Here is a 16,167-nt window from a genome sequence, read left to right as displayed (position 1 = left end):
TAGGCTCAGAGTAGATCAGAAGAATTATAAATAATACAATGTAGTGCAATGTAGTGCAGAGTGTGGTGCATATGTAAACATATTTATGTCAACAGATAACTAAATTTTAAATAAGTATATATACAAGAGGGTGTATTGCACTGTAGCTCCCAGGTATGGAGTAATCAAAAAAGAATTGAAGCAGCATTTATTTAGAGTTCAGCAGTCTTATTGCATGTGGGAAGAAGCTGTTTTTGAACCTGGCTGTTCTGCTTCGAAGACTTCAGAACCTCTTTCCAGAGGCTAACAGCGAGAACAGTCCATGGTGGGGGTGGGAGGGGTCTCTGTTTATGATCTGAGCTCTGGTCAGACAGCGACTTGTTGCAATGTCCTGTATGGTAGGAAAGTGAAGTCCCAATAATTCTCTCTGCTGTCCTTACCACCCTCTGCAGAGACTTCCAGTCAGAGGTGCTGCAGGCTCCTGCCCAGACAGTGATGCAACTGGTCAGTATGCTCTCTACAGTGCCTCTGTAGAAGGTGGTGAGAATCGGAGGGGGGAGGTGTGCTCTTTTCATCCATCTCAGGAAGTGCATGCGCTGCTGGGCTCTTTTGACCAGAGCTTCAGTGTGAGTGGACCAGGTCAAAGTGTCCGTTATGTGTACCCCAGGAACTTGGTTTTACTAACTATCTCCACTGCTGTGTCCTTGGTGAGGAGTGGTGTGTGGTTGGGTTGGGTCCTCCTGAAGTCGACGATGATCTCTTTGGTTTTCTCGACATTCAGGACCAGGTTGTTGGTTTCGCACCAGTCAACCAAATGGTTCACCTCCTCTCTGTAGTCCAGGTCGATGTCGTCCTGAATTAGGCCCACTACTGTCGTGTCATCTGCGAACTTCACGATGTGGTTGGTAGTGGACCTGGCACAGCAGTCGTGGGTCATCAGGGTGAACAGCAGCGGGCTCAGGACGCAGCCCTGAGGGGAGCCGGTGCTCAAAGAGATGACACTGGAGACGTTGTTGCCCACCCGCACAGACTGAGGTCTATTTGATAGGAAGTCCAGCAGCCAGTTACACAGGTGGGTGCTGAAGCCAAGGGGGGCCAGTTTGCTTATCAGATGTTGTGGGATGATTGTGTTAAACGCTGAGCTGAAGTCCAGAAACAGCCTGCGCACATGTGTATTTCTTCCTTCCAGATGTTCTAAGCTCAGGTGAAGTGCAGAGGAGATGGCGTCCTCTGTGGAGCGATTTGGGTGGTAAGCAAACTGGTACGAGTCTAATGTGGGAGGGAGTTTGGAGGTGATGTGGTCCTTTACCAGCCTCTCGAAACACTTCATCATGATGGGGGTGCTACAGGGCGGTAATCACTGAGGGAGGAGATTGTGGGTTTTTTGGGCACTGGTATGATTGTGGCAGTCTTTAGGCATGATGGTATGACAGCCTGTTTCAGTGAGGTGTTAAAGATGTCTGTGAGAATCCCAGCCAGCTGATCAGAACATTCCTTCAGCAACCATCCTGGTATGTTGTCGGGGCCCAATCCTATCAGCTAATCCTGACTGTGTTGATGTTACTGGGAATTCTGTTATTACAGAGCTGTTTCACTGTATTAGTTTATTAACATGGACTAGAATGATTTCAGCACAGTGAGTGATTCTCTAACAGTGCATTATGGATATAGCATTTGATTATTTTATAACAGTGCTACAAATGTTTAAATATTTACTTCCTTTTACATTAAGAGGTAATTTTTACAGTTTGTTACCAAGTAGACACATTTAAAATAAAAACTGAATTCTAATCTTAACTTTGCACTTGTATTTTCTCTCTGTTATGAAAGAAGTCATGATAATTTCCAGACCTTTTATCATGGATTATGATGTTATCACCATATTGTATTAAGAAAAAATATACGATTACATATGAACATTAACACAATTTTCTAAATATTAATAACTAGTTGCATTTCATTTATTAAAACTCCTGATCCTGACCTTAATAAAGTACATGTATCTAACAGTAGGTACAGTCGTAAGCTCCTGTTCAAAATGCATGTTTTGTTAAAAAATAAGTGAACATGCTCTCTTAAAAAAGAGTAAAAACAATGCTACTATGTAGAACCATGAACACTGAAAGAATCGTTTCATGATTAATGGTTCTCTGTATGGTAAAATGGTTCTTCAGATTGATGGAGAATGTGCTGTATATGGCTCTATATAGAATCTTCTTGAAAATGGTTCTATATAGCACCAAAAAGGGTTCTTCTATCGTTAGAAGCTTGACATGGTAACAACAGCAGAACCATTTTTGATGCTAAAGGATTGTTCTGAATAAAAAAAAAAATGTTTTTTTCCTGTTGTGCTGGTCTGAGTGGATCAGAAACAGTAGAGCTGCTGAGGTTTTTAAACACCTGAGTGTCACTGCTGGACTGAGAATAGTCCACCAACCAAAAATATCCAGCCACCATCGTCCTGTGGGCAGCGTCCTGTGACCACTGACGAAGGACTAGAGATGACCAACACAAACTGTGCAGCAGCAGATGAGCTATCGTCTCTGACTTTACATCTACAAGGTGGACTGACAGGGTAGGAGTGTCTAATAGAGTGGACAGTGAGTGGACACAGTGTTTAAAACTCAAGCAGCACTGCTGTGTCTGATCCACTCAGACCAGCGCAACACACACTAAACACACCACCACCACGTCAGTGTTACTGCAGTGCTGGGAATGATCCACCACCCAAATAGTACCTGCTCTGTGAGGGTCCATGGGGGTCCTGACCACTGAAGAACAGGGTAAAAGGGGGCTAACAAAGTATCAGAGAAACAGATGGACTACAGTCTGTAACTGTAGAACTACAAAGTGCACCTATATAGTAAGTGGAGCTGATAAAATGGACAAAGGAGGTGGTCATAATGTTATGCCTGATCAGTGTGGTAATTACTAAATATTTACACCCTGTCCTAAGCAGGTGTAGGTGTTGGAGAAACCAACAGAAACCATATAGAGAGCACAACATAAACCAAAAATGTGACTTTTATGGGTAACTTAGCTAAAAACACTAAATGCTATGCGCTGTGGTTTCAATCCTGCTCTAATCATCACCCTGGATTAACTCCAAACATGAACACACACAGCTCAGCTCTGTGAGACGCTGCTGAAACGTTTGTACTGCTGCTGCTGTACCAGTTAGCTAGAAACCATCATTTAAAACAGCTGCATATTTGGTTATCTGAAGGAAATATTAAATAATAACAGATAATGGCTATAAGTGTTCAGTTTTATTCAGTTCAACTTGAACACATTTTTCTTGTCTATACTGGATATTTTATAAATAAAAATTTTATTTTCGGATTTGTGCCGCTTCAGTCTGGTAATGTGGAGGTAGCCTTAGGCCAATCATAGACAAATAAACACAGCCAGTGTACAGTAACTGTATAAACTGCATAGTAAAAAGTTGTTGATAGGATGTCAGCACATTAAGACATCTTCATTTAAACTTCATTTAATTTCTGTACCTATTTTGTATGAATTATGCTTTACTTCTACACATAGGAACATTTTCCCATGTGCTTACAGTAAGCAGTAAGAAAGAAAGGAAAATCTATGCACATAAGGAAAATGAGGAAACAGAGTCTTTAGGCTACAACTGTATTTACTCCAGCATTATTGTACCATTGTATTTACATATTAGCATTGTCAACAGATTTTTATAAAACAATATATGTATAGGTGCATGTTGTTTAATTATAAGTTCATTGTGATGTGTTGATCTGCTCTATTTTCTCTGCTTGATATGGATCTCACTACTACTTTGATAAATACATTAATGTGTATGTAAATATTACTTCAATAGGCACCTCTTTTGCCTGTTACTATTGCTGCTTCCATCAGCTCCAGTAGGATGGTTATGTCCCTGTGTTGTCTAGAAGGAGCACCAATGCAAACACTAGGACAGTGCACTACTGCACACACTGACATAAACAAACGTAGGGAACACTTAGTGAGAGTCAGTGTTCATAAGAGAGGAAATGAAGGGCGGTGACAGGAACAGAAGGCCAGAGAACCCAGGAAAGAAAAATAATACAAAAGATAAGAGTCCTCAGAGAAATGAGGAAGCTGGTAGTAGATGAGGGGGATGGGTATTGAAAAAATAGAGAAGTACAGAGAGGATAAGGGGTGATTTTCGTTTATGTAAAAGGCCCTTGTATACTTTTTGTGTTTGGATAGATTTTTGTTATTGTAAATAATTTTAAATATTTTTTTTGTTTATGGCTCTGTGTGCACAGACATAGTGATACTGTCCAGAATGAAAGGAGAAGGTTTGTATTGAACAGATTGATCTTAAGAATATATACAGTCTCAGTCAATAGGAACCTAGATATTTTTCATAACCGATAAGGCTTTATTATACAAGTGTCTATAAAATGCACTGTACAAAAAACAACAATTCTTATATAAACACAATTATAGTAAAATATCATGTGTTTATGGACAGATGTCAAAAGTTGTACCCACATCTGGCTCTACTGTTCAGATGCCCCTAATGGCCTTCACTACCTGGATCAGGTGTGTTAGTTCAGTGTTGGAGATAAGCTCTGCGGGGTGGTACATCTCCAGGACCATGACTGGACATGGCATTGTTCCAAAGAACCATTTATTTTTAATAGTGCAGTATTTTTACATTCATTTATTAAAATGACTGTAGTCATGAGACAGGGGTGCCCAATCTTTTCCACAAAGGGCCAGTGTGTGGCTGCAGGTTTTCACACCAACATAGCAGATCACCTGATCAAATATTTGAAGACTGAGATGAACGCTTCATTTTAATGGATTAGTACTGAATAATTGTTCCCGAGCTCCCCCACCACACAGCACTTCCTCTTTCACTGGCTCAGAGCCTCGACGTGCCATCTCCGCTATAACTCTAACCCCTCTGCCTCCTTTGCCATCCAGCTTGAATTTCCACTCTTGGGGACGTGGACAACAGCAACATTTTACTGGGGCACATGTCTCAAGTAAACTGGGTCTAATGACCTAAAAGCTGGTGCTGACTGTAGGTGCATCTCAGTCGCCCTCATAGTTCCCTGCAAAGTGGACTGCACAGGGCATATGCACACTGTACGGGTGATTCCAGACCATGGGGAGTGAAAAAGTTCCATTGGAAAGGAACTACAAACTGCACAGGAAGTGAACACCAGTTTATCACTTCACAGCAAGCTGCAGGAAAGTTTCCCCATCAGTCACTGCAGATTTCTTGAAGATGCATTTGATAATGACGCTGTAGGACGTTCTGAACGAAGGTATTTATCAACTACGGTTCCCTAAACTGCGCCCCATTAGCATAAGTGCTTAGGGCTCGTGTTGAACATAATGCTTCCTGCTTTACACTCAGTTTCTTCATCCTCTGTCCTGAACGTTCCGCATGCTGTCCAAAGTAAACACAGATACAAAGTCCGTCAACATAGTTTCATTTTGTGTCTTAAAAAAGCCCATGTTTAGAAGTGGAAAGACTGAAAGTATTCTCCGAGGCCCTGGCCTTCCCACCGTGTGTGTTTCAGTAAGAGATAAAGACGATAGAAGGTTGAGTTAAATGAGCTCTTGTTGGGTTGTCAGTTATTGTTAAAGGTGCTGAAAGGTTTCTGTGTGTAATGCCACTGAAGAACCTTTCAGTGGACGACTCTGTAGAGAAAGTTTTGTGAGTGACATGTGTGAGTGTAAAGTTTAGTTTTAAACTGGAGCTATGAGACGAACATTGCCTACAAACACTAGAGGTCAATAGTCACCCAAATCTTGTCTGTAAATACATCTATAAAACTTCTCTCAAACGGCTCAAATCGCATCAGCTCTTCATTAAGGTGGTAAGACTTGTCGAAGCGAGATTTGTCTTTTTGGGACACAGTATAACTTACAGTGAGCTATAAATATTAACAAATCTTCACCATGTAGCTGAAAACTGGGGGCAGCTCTTTCTAATCTAATCTTGATTTTAACGTAATGTAAGTGTTTACTAAGTTAGCTTATGCACTACTAATTCAGCACAAGCCACCATTGTGTTTCCATGGCAGCACATTTACTGATTGGTTCTGAACATGTTAGCATCATGTTAAAGCGACGTACACATCAGTTAGTTAGTTTTTTTTCCAAGAATGTGATGGTCCATATTTGTATATTTATGACAATAAATACAAGAAAACTGTTAGAAACAGCTCCCAGGGACTCACACATGAATGGACAACTTGAAGGGGTCCAATTAAGACCCACAGCTCTAACCCAACTGGGGCCCATAACATTAACCCAACTGGGGCCACACACGTAACCAACTGGACTGACATCTGTAGCCTAACTGGGTGAAAATGTTACGCAGCTGAGGACCATGTCGCAACTGGGACTTATGGTTGTAACCCAGTTGGGGTCCACATACAGCCCTTCAAAAAGCCCACTAAAACCTATGCCCAGGTAAAACCCACATGGCCCAGTTAAAACTCAAATGGCACCCACATGGATGTGATAGCTTGGTTGTTGCCCATCTGATTATAGATTAAAGATTGCGCTTCAGGAAGACAAACAACCTACAGTCAGACTGCAGAGAGACAAATATGAGTATTATGTACACAAGACTTTATCCACAGCAGCAGACCAGCTGCACAAATCCTGTATAATCATCATATCAGTGTAGTTGTATAGTTTACTTCTTATTAGTGTTTCTCCTGCAATAACTCATCCTGCTCTGCCTGTTTTAACATCTATCTGCTCATACAGCAGCTCAAACCCTTCATGCAGGTTTAAAACAGCTCAACAACACTTAATATAAACAAAGATTCAAACTGAGTAAGTTTTGATTAATTTGTACAAAAACTCAGGATAGTATGTCAGAAATATAACTCATATGAATAATTACTCTTATACCTCCAAAAACAACTTTTTTTTAAGAAATGCAGCATCAGATGTTGAAATTGTCTTCTGTATTCCTGGAGAGGGGAGGGTCTGACTGAGCATCACTCTAGCATGTCTCTGATCGCAGGAGTAAGACTTCAACTGTCCCCAATTTCCCCTACCCAGGAAAGGCATATGTGCACAATCTGAGAAAGCTAATTCTCCCTAAAGCTGACAGAGAAAGAGGGAAAAATAAGAGAGTGAGGGAGAGAGAGAGAGAGAGAGAGAAGGAAGAGGGTGAGATCTAAGATCTAATAAGTTAACACACCCTCTACAGAGAGCAGTTAAATATGACATTCTTCTGCTATTTTTAGTGCACAACTGCTATTTTTATTTTATTTATCATTATTGGTAAAAATAAAATGTGGCAGGTGCCCAGACTTTTGCACGTCACATTGCATGTTTTAAGTTTTTGTCCAGTATGTTAAACTGTGCATTAAAATGTGCAGAGTTTTTTTTCTCTACATGCTGAAAAATCTAACTGCACTTCTTAATCAAAGAATTAAGTTAACACAACTTGAATACTGTGCAAATTTGGAGTCACTTAAGCTGAAAGATAAACAACTCAAAGATGAATTGTTGACATAACATAATTCTGAGTAAGATCATGTTTTGCCATTTTTTACATTAAGGCAAATTTATCCAAATGTATTCACTATTTTTCTCTGTATTGACTTTAAACAGGTCAGTAATACAGCTGTGTGTAAAAGTTTGGGCGCCCTCGTCAGATGACTTGTTTAGTTGATTTTTCTAGTGAAAATATGCTAAACTTCTCTGTAGAGGATGTTTTATCTTGTTTTCACGTAGTAAATCAAAACATGGAATTTAACCGGGGGTGTGCAAACTTTTGAAAATGGCTGAAGTTTTTTTAAAGGCAAAGCAAATTTATTGATAGAGCACCTTTCATACACTGTAGTCATTCAATGTGCTTTACAAATGAGAAAATACAAAGATAATTCAAATTAGAATTCAAAAAGTAATGTAAAGGAGAACAGAAATACATTAAAACAGTAGATTTTAAAAGAGAAGAAATTAATCATTAAATTCTAATCAAATTAACTATTAAATTAGAATAATAAGGTGCTGTTACAGGAGAAAGGTTGTTTAAGACTTAGTGTGGCCAGGCTGTTTTCCCCTCTTGCCCAGTCCTGGAGAGTTCATATCCAGCACACCTGGCTCTAATGCTCAGATGGCCCTGAAGGCCTTTATCCCGGACCAGGTGTGTTAGATTATGGGTGGAGCTAAACTCTGCAGTGTGGTAGATCTTCAGGACCAGGACTGGACACCTTTGGCATAGATGTTTAAATGTTTTGGACTTTTCATTATATCTGATAACATTTTTGGTAATTTCATACATTTCTTTACAATTTAATTTAAAAAAGAATAATAATTAAAATAATTATAATAAATTATTTAAATAATTTTATTAGCCAAAGTCAAAGTTGAAGTTCTTACAAATACAGCCTAATTTGTTTCTAATAGAAGAAATGAAGTAAGTTCAATGTGAGCAGCAAGATTTGTATAAAAGCAGTGAATTTAAGCTACTGTGACAAAACTCTCATAGAAATCCAGATGCTGGACCAAAATACTCTGGAATTTACGAAATTATTTAACACAATGAATAGAATCAATCCAATTCACTTCATTTCCTCAAGTGTCTGTAACAATTAAAAGGTGTTTTATTCAGTCTAAGTTCAGGAAATTATTTATGGTCAAATGATTTGAGTTACTTCAAGTTCCTCAAACCATCTGACTTTACTTAGCTCATCAAGTTTTACACATTTTATGAATCGTCATCATTTTTCACTTCCTATATTTATTAGCATTTCTCACATTTAGCCAAAATAACCTGTAATATTTTCTTTATTTGTAACCTTAGCGGCACTTTTACAAATGTTTTATGATGCTTATTTTTCTTTGCATTTCACTTCTATGTGGGAGTTTTTTATGGCTGAATAATCCAGAATTCAATTCAACTGCTCTTCAGAAAGTACTCGTTCAGGTGTGTATTTGCAATGGCCTTTTCTGTGTGACTGTGCTTAACTCAGGCCATAATTCAAATTCAGTTACAAAATGGGTCTTTGCATTTGCATTTTTATGAAATGCATAGAATGGCAGCCGCATCGTTGTCTTACAAAATCCTGTAGGTAGAATCATAAAAATTTAAATTTATATATCAGAAATTAAACTTTGTCAGTGTTTTTGAGTTAAAAAAGAGACATCAGCAGAAACATCCCTGTGGATCTGTGGTGCTGAAACTCTAACAGTCTGGCTGAGTCTCTACAAGCTTCTCACACTGTGAGAGTTACTGTCATCACTCAGAAGCAAAATGACCCACTGTGTCCAGACATTTGTCCTTACTGATAATGATTAATGCATTCGTTTCATTTCTTGCCTTTTACTGTATTATATTAGTAGTAAATTTTGTCACTGAGGATTCTGTTTTTTGACCAAATGTAAGATAATTCAAGGGTTTAACACACTTGCAGATAGCAGTTTGGATTTTTAAGGCCCATCCCATTTCTTATTTTTACTCCTACCCATTGTTTTCAAGTGTTGCCCCTCAGAACTGAGTTACAGGGTAGTGGTTGAAATCTTCCCTCTGAAATGGGACCCTCAAATAAAAAGAGCATCACTTCATTAACAGCTACCAGCGCTGCTCTGTAGGCGACCCTGCCAGTCTGCAGTGACAGCAGAGGAGGGTAAAGTTCAGCTCCTCACTGCTGGGCTTTAGTTACATTTAGGGCATCATATGATCTTCAAAGAGGGGGGCAATTATTTATTATCACCCACCCCTAATTCTTCAGTGATATGAAGCTGAAGTCATTTTTTTTTTCTCTTTCAAATTTTTAAATTTCCACTTTAAATGGAGCAGCACTTACATTCTGGCGCTTCAGGTGTCAGAACTCCTGGACTATTTAAGGTGTAACGGGAAATTGATCTAGCTAGCTACCGAGACATTAGCATAGTACTAGTGATTTTTATGCTTTTTATGAAGAAAACAACCATAATACATTGAAACAACATACTAAGATAATATAATGATTATCATAATTTTTTACATAAAAATTCTCACATTTGTGGGTTTCTTTGGTCTCTTGTTTTCCATCTTGCCGTTTTTTTTTTTCTTTTTTCTCATAACTCTCTGTTTGGAGTCTCATAAAAACCATCTGACTTTGCCCTACCCCTCTATCTCAACAAGAATCGGGACACCCTATCCCTAGACATCAACGTGCAAGACAGAGGGCTAAGGGCTAAGAGGTAGGGGTGAGGGGTGAAATGGGACTGGGCCTAAGTATATATGTATCATAAAAAAGAGAGTTAGACCAATCATAGACAAAAACAGCCAGTGTACAGTAGCTGTATTAACTGCATATTTAGAAGTAGCTGATTGGATGTCAGCACATTATGTCATCTTATTAATTCTTATTTTCTATCAGTTTCCCCTGTAGGTCATCCACAGCTTCAACTACAGCTGAGACTAGCTGGACCACCAGCTCTAAGAACATCAAAGCCATTACAAACAGCAGCTTCCAAACTCTGTTTTAACCAAAGAAGAAATGTGATCAGAAGTTCTCTGACGTAATGGTCCCTCATTTCCTGTTGAAGTGTTATCGTCTCTGGTCAGTCAAGTCCAAGTTAAGCCATGCTGGACTTTTTCACTCTGAAGCAACACAACAGAACATTCAGTCATGGAGCACCTCAAAAACCAATCAAAAGCATTTCTCTGCCTGTACCTCCTGACGTTTCCTCACTGTCTGCTTCAGGTCCACAACCCTCTATCATGACTCAGGAGAAACAAGGAGCTCACACAGCTTCAAACACCTAAACATACACAGTCCAGTCACACTGCAGTGGGGTTTATCCAGGGTGGGCAGGAGGAGGAGTGTAGAGTAAAGAGCCACAGTCTGATCTCAGTATAAACTCCAGAGCTGCTGGTTCTGAGACAGGTTCTCTTTGCAGGACATCAGGCTGCTGAATAGCCAGTAGATACTCAGTGCATCAGCACCCTCACCTTCACCCACCATACAACCCCTGAGTCACTCTGCCCTTTATTACTGCTGCCATGTAACAGTAGCCTATACAGTAACACATAACAGTTTAACTGTATACAGAACTCTGACTACTGACACCATCAGTACAGCTCTGTATTGTGTAATACAATGAAATCTACTGTATAGGTGTTTATCTTGAGTGGTTTAACTTAAACCACCTACAATTCAAGATTTGGAGATGTTGTAGAGACAGTGATAATCTGTAAGTACCTGACAGTGCTCCTGGCTGACAGACACGAGCGAACTGCAAAGGAGGCTGTACACAAAAACACTCATCTGTACTTCCTGAAAAGCTTTAGGTTCTTGTCACTAGGAGGCGCTGTTGGACATCTTTTCTGCTGACTTCTATCAGGCTCTACAATCAGGGACAGATCATGGTTATTCATGACCCTTGGGCATTTTTAGAACCAACGCCAAACTGTAACAATAACACTAACTATAAGAATAAAGGCATAAATAAATACCTGAAAAGTGATATTAAACAATAGTTTACATTCATGTTTATGTTTGTAATCAGCAACGTATAATTTCTTCTTTTTTGTTTTGAGAATAAACAAGATTTGCTTTATTAATATGCAATATTCTATTGTGTCTACATTTAGACAGTTTATGCTTTTTGTGTACCTAAAGACGAATTTCAACCAAGATTTCTTTTAAGCTAAACTGAGTCGTAATGCAGAAACAGGAATATTCCTGCATGTATTAAAGGGTAAAACATTCCATCTGAACGGCAGCAGCAAAATGATAATATAAAATCTAAAAACAGAGAATATTTCTTGGTTTATTTCATGTAGTTAGTCATTTGTACATATTCAGTGGCTATTGTCCTGTCTAATGTTTATATCTGCAGTGGATTGCCTCAAGTATTTGAGCCCCCTGGGGCCCCTGGCAGTCAGATGCCCCTGGGGACTGGCCCCACTGGCCCGGTCAGTGATCCATTCACAAAGTTTATGTTTATTCACTTCACATTAAAATCTTACAAAACTGGCACTGGGTTGAGCACTGTAAGGGCTTATGTTGGACAATTCAAACCAAATTTTGCAAATTTTCTCTATCATTATCATTATGTTCCATATTTTGGTCACAAACAGGCAAATGGATTTATAGCCCCTTAAGTCAGAATAACCCTACACTTCTCTGAAAACATCAACTTTGGAGTTTGGAGATGTAAAAAATGGTATTGAAACAAGAAACACAGCAGCTTAATATTACTCTGCTGCCAATGGCATGAAGTACAGAGCCCTACTGGTGACATCCTGTATAAATACAAATAATGCACGGCCATGATTTAGTAAGGCTTGGGAACAAGATAATTAAGTCATGGCCACAACTAAGGTGTGGGAATGAGATCATTTTCTAAGCTATGATCAAGGTTTAATTATCTCATTCCCATGCCTTACTAAGTCATTGCCATGCATCAAAATCTCGTTCACACACGTTAATACACATTTTTTAATACGCATCACAAAAGAGTGTCTCAGTCATCAGGCAGTGAATTCATAACCATTTACTGTAGGAACTTTCTGTGAGGGAGCTTTTAGAGGTGGACGTCTGGTTCCTACCACCACCACTGTGAACAGTTCTGACTCGGTAAGTTTATCTAGAACAGAGCGTTTCACACCAAACCACTCTGAACTACTCTGTTTACATCTGAACCACTTAATGTAGAATTGTTTTGAAAAATCAGTGGAGTTCCCCTTTAACTCCACTGATTTTTGAGTTGTTGCAGGAGCTGCTTACACGATGTTTCAGTAGCCTATGACATGACTTATCTAGACTTATCTTATGTGGCTTATTAAATCATTACATGGTCATAAAGGGAAAGCAGGTCAGATCAGCCTTCCATCACTGCTGCTTTTTACTTCTGTTATTGTGGGTCAGCTGAACTGTAGTCATGTTCATTTCCTGATCTGATGTGACAGAACTGGAACCACTGACACGTTCATTAAAGACCATGTGATCAAAATCAAAGGGCTTCATTAGGTTATTTACCCTTTATCTCTCTCTCTGTCTCTTTATGTATATTTACATATACGTTCTTTTAAGATTATTTATAATGTTGTCATTACATTACACTGAATTATTCTCTCTGTTTGTATCCATCCATCCATCCATCATCTAAACCGCTTATCCTTCTGGGTCGCGGTGGGGTGCTGGAGCCTATCCCAGCTGTCATGGGCGGAAGGCAGGATACACCCTGGACAGGTCACCAGTCCATCGCAGGGCAGACAGACAGACATAGAATCGAACCCAGGCCATTCTTGCTGTGAGGCGACAGCGCTACCACTGTGCCACCGTGCCGCCCTCCGTTTGCATACTACAATATTTTTTTTATAAATATTACAGACACAAGTACAGTAGACTGTTATTTTTCTTATCTTAACCTTTTATGGTGTTGATACTGTTTGAATCCGATGGCGTAGCTTCATCTTTGGACTGTTTAAGCTGCCAAACTCGTCCAGCCAGTAGAGGAATGGTCATGGAAGACTGACAGAGTCCCCAACGCCTACGGGAGTTTTAATAAGGCTTTATAAATAGCTTTTGATTTATCAGGTTTCAACAGAACAATTATGCTGCTTCTGTTCCCAGACCTACTACCACTGTGACTACTAATACTGTTTAATCATACACTTATAATGTTGATGTTACTACTAATAATAAACCGTACACGTTTCATAAATGTAGGTCAAAGTGCTTCACAAACTGTGAATAAACCAGTAGATAATGAAAGATCAATGAAAAGCATTGTTTTTAATTGATATATCAAAAGAAATAATAATAAAACAAAACAGCACCTAAAGGAGTGAGAATATTTCTGCTCAGCTGTTCTGTAGAGTGTTTGTGGGACATTTTGTGCTGAATCTTCTGTCCATTTTGATCCAGTTTGACCTTCTGTTTTTCCTGTGTCAGGGGTCAGTAGTGCTGAGAGAGTTGATGTGTTTGCTTTCAGTGCTTTTTCCAGGTGATGTTGATGATGTTTTATTCAGTGTCATAGTGACCTTTGTCCATTGTCGTTGCTCATCTTTTCCCTCGTGGAGGGCCAGGCAGCGTCCTGTTAGCTTTCAGTCCAGAACACTTTATCTGAAATCGCTGTCAGGCAGACGGGCGTCCCAGTGAGGTGCTCAGGTGAACATCTCGTCCACATTTGTGTCCAAAGAAAACATCTTTCAGTCGCCCAACAGGCCACTGATTCTTAAGTGACCATCAGTGTAATCTGTATAACTGCATGACAGTTTTTAATATCTTTTGCAAATATTAACACCTTTCAGTAAATCACAATTAGGATTTAGTTTTCTTTCTTTCACTATGAAGTTTGTAGTTTAGATGAAATAGCAGCACCTGCTGTAGAATCTAGAACAAGAGAACAAGAGGCTAACTTGAATAAGTTGCTGGCTAGATAGTTCAGTAGAAAACTGATGATAGGCTGATGATCAAAAAAAGATTCACTTTCTCTTATATAGTTATTGTTTTATTACTTTTCTTATCTTGTATTATATGAGACACAATAAGACATAAGACATGATTTATTGTTGATGACTAATTGTATTACTTTTGGTCTCTATTATATAAAACACATTAGTATAAATGAAAGTGTTTTTCCGTTTTTTTAAAAAGCATCAGCACTGATACTCCAATAGAACTGATACACAGAGCTCTATAGTAGTCTTGGGACAATTTATGTCTTGTTTATTTAATACTTTCCAAGCTAAACTCATCATTTCTTCATTCATATCCATCAGAAAAGTTATAACCACCAGCAACAACAACCAGGTTCACTGACAGAACCTCAAACTTTTTTCCAAGTCATTTTGGGCCAATTTAAATTTGATCCATACATCATGAAATGTACATTCAATGTAAAGAGCAACAGGCATTTTCAACTTTTGACAAAAAAAACAAAAACGACCAAATGGAGATACAAGGTTTTGTTCCGACAGCAGCAACATACGACACATTCTCCGTAAAACTGAAGAAGCATTTCACTGTGCAAACCCTTTAATCATGAAATGGTTCAGTGAGTGTTGATTATTCTATATAGCATGTATACATACACACAAAAGACATACTGATCTGGTCGAGGCTGTAACTCTGCTGAACGTTATAATGTTGTAAGGAACCCTTTAACACAGGTCTGTGTTAAAGGACAGGTCTGTCAGAAGTTAAGACGAGGGTTCCTTTAGCTGTGGCTGATAACCATCAGCTCAGTGGAGCTCCATCATTCAAACAGCATGAATGTCATTAAACTCTTCCTGGTAAAAACAGTTTTTTATTTTGCTCAGAGCTGATGAGCTATGACTGGGGATTCAATTCTACTTTGTTCTGTTACTAAACTTATTATTTCTTCATTCATATCTATCAGAAAAGTTATAACCACCAGCAACAACAACGAGGTTCAGTTACTGAACCTCAAAAGAATTAAAAACTAAAGTAAGACGATTAAAAGTGCTTAAAATATCAGAGGGACAAACATCAGTGTCTCTTTCTTTGATGTGGGTCTGTATTTAGTGTGTTTTTCAGGTCACAGCAGGGTTCATTGTACATTCATAGTTCATTGTTTCAGAAATTTCACACACATTTTCTTACCAAGAGACATTGGAAGTGAAAGTTTTCTAGCTTGTCATTGTTTAGTTGAAGCCAAAGTATTGATTGACAGGTGTCTCAAGACTATTACACACGACAATGACAGACCAAACAAGTTGAGACTGTTACTGTGCTAAAGGTTATGATTTAGAGAAAAAATTCATAAAATTTTGAGAAAAAAAAGTCGTAATATTTAGAGAAAAAAGTACTATTTAGAGAAAACAGTCACAGAATTATGATATTAAAGTAGCATTAATACCAGGTTGGTGTAATACCAGATAATTAATTATTCTCGAAATATTATGACTTTATTCTCAAGTTTACTGTTTTTATTTTATTAACAGTGGCCCTAAAACGCTGTCGTAAAATACAGTTACTTTTATTCAGGGCTGATTAATTATGACTGGAGGGGATTTAAGGCTTTAAATCACATCTTTAGCAAAAACACAACAGGATTTAAGTTTTCTATGCAAATCGCACTTTGAACACAGATTTTTTCCACCGGTCACCGAGGCTAATGTTAGCTCAGCTAGCATGGATGGCGAGGAATGTAAGCTTATAGTTTCCAGCTGCAGTCATGATGATAACTCTGCGCTTGGTGCTCTGTTCCAGTGAGCAAAGCAGACAA

Source organism: Colossoma macropomum, unplaced genomic scaffold (assembly GCF_904425465.1).
Source record: "Colossoma macropomum unplaced genomic scaffold, Colossoma_macropomum, whole genome shotgun sequence".
NCBI lineage: Eukaryota > Metazoa > Chordata > Actinopteri > Characiformes > Serrasalmidae > Colossoma > Colossoma macropomum.
This window is presented reverse-complemented; position numbering follows the sequence as displayed.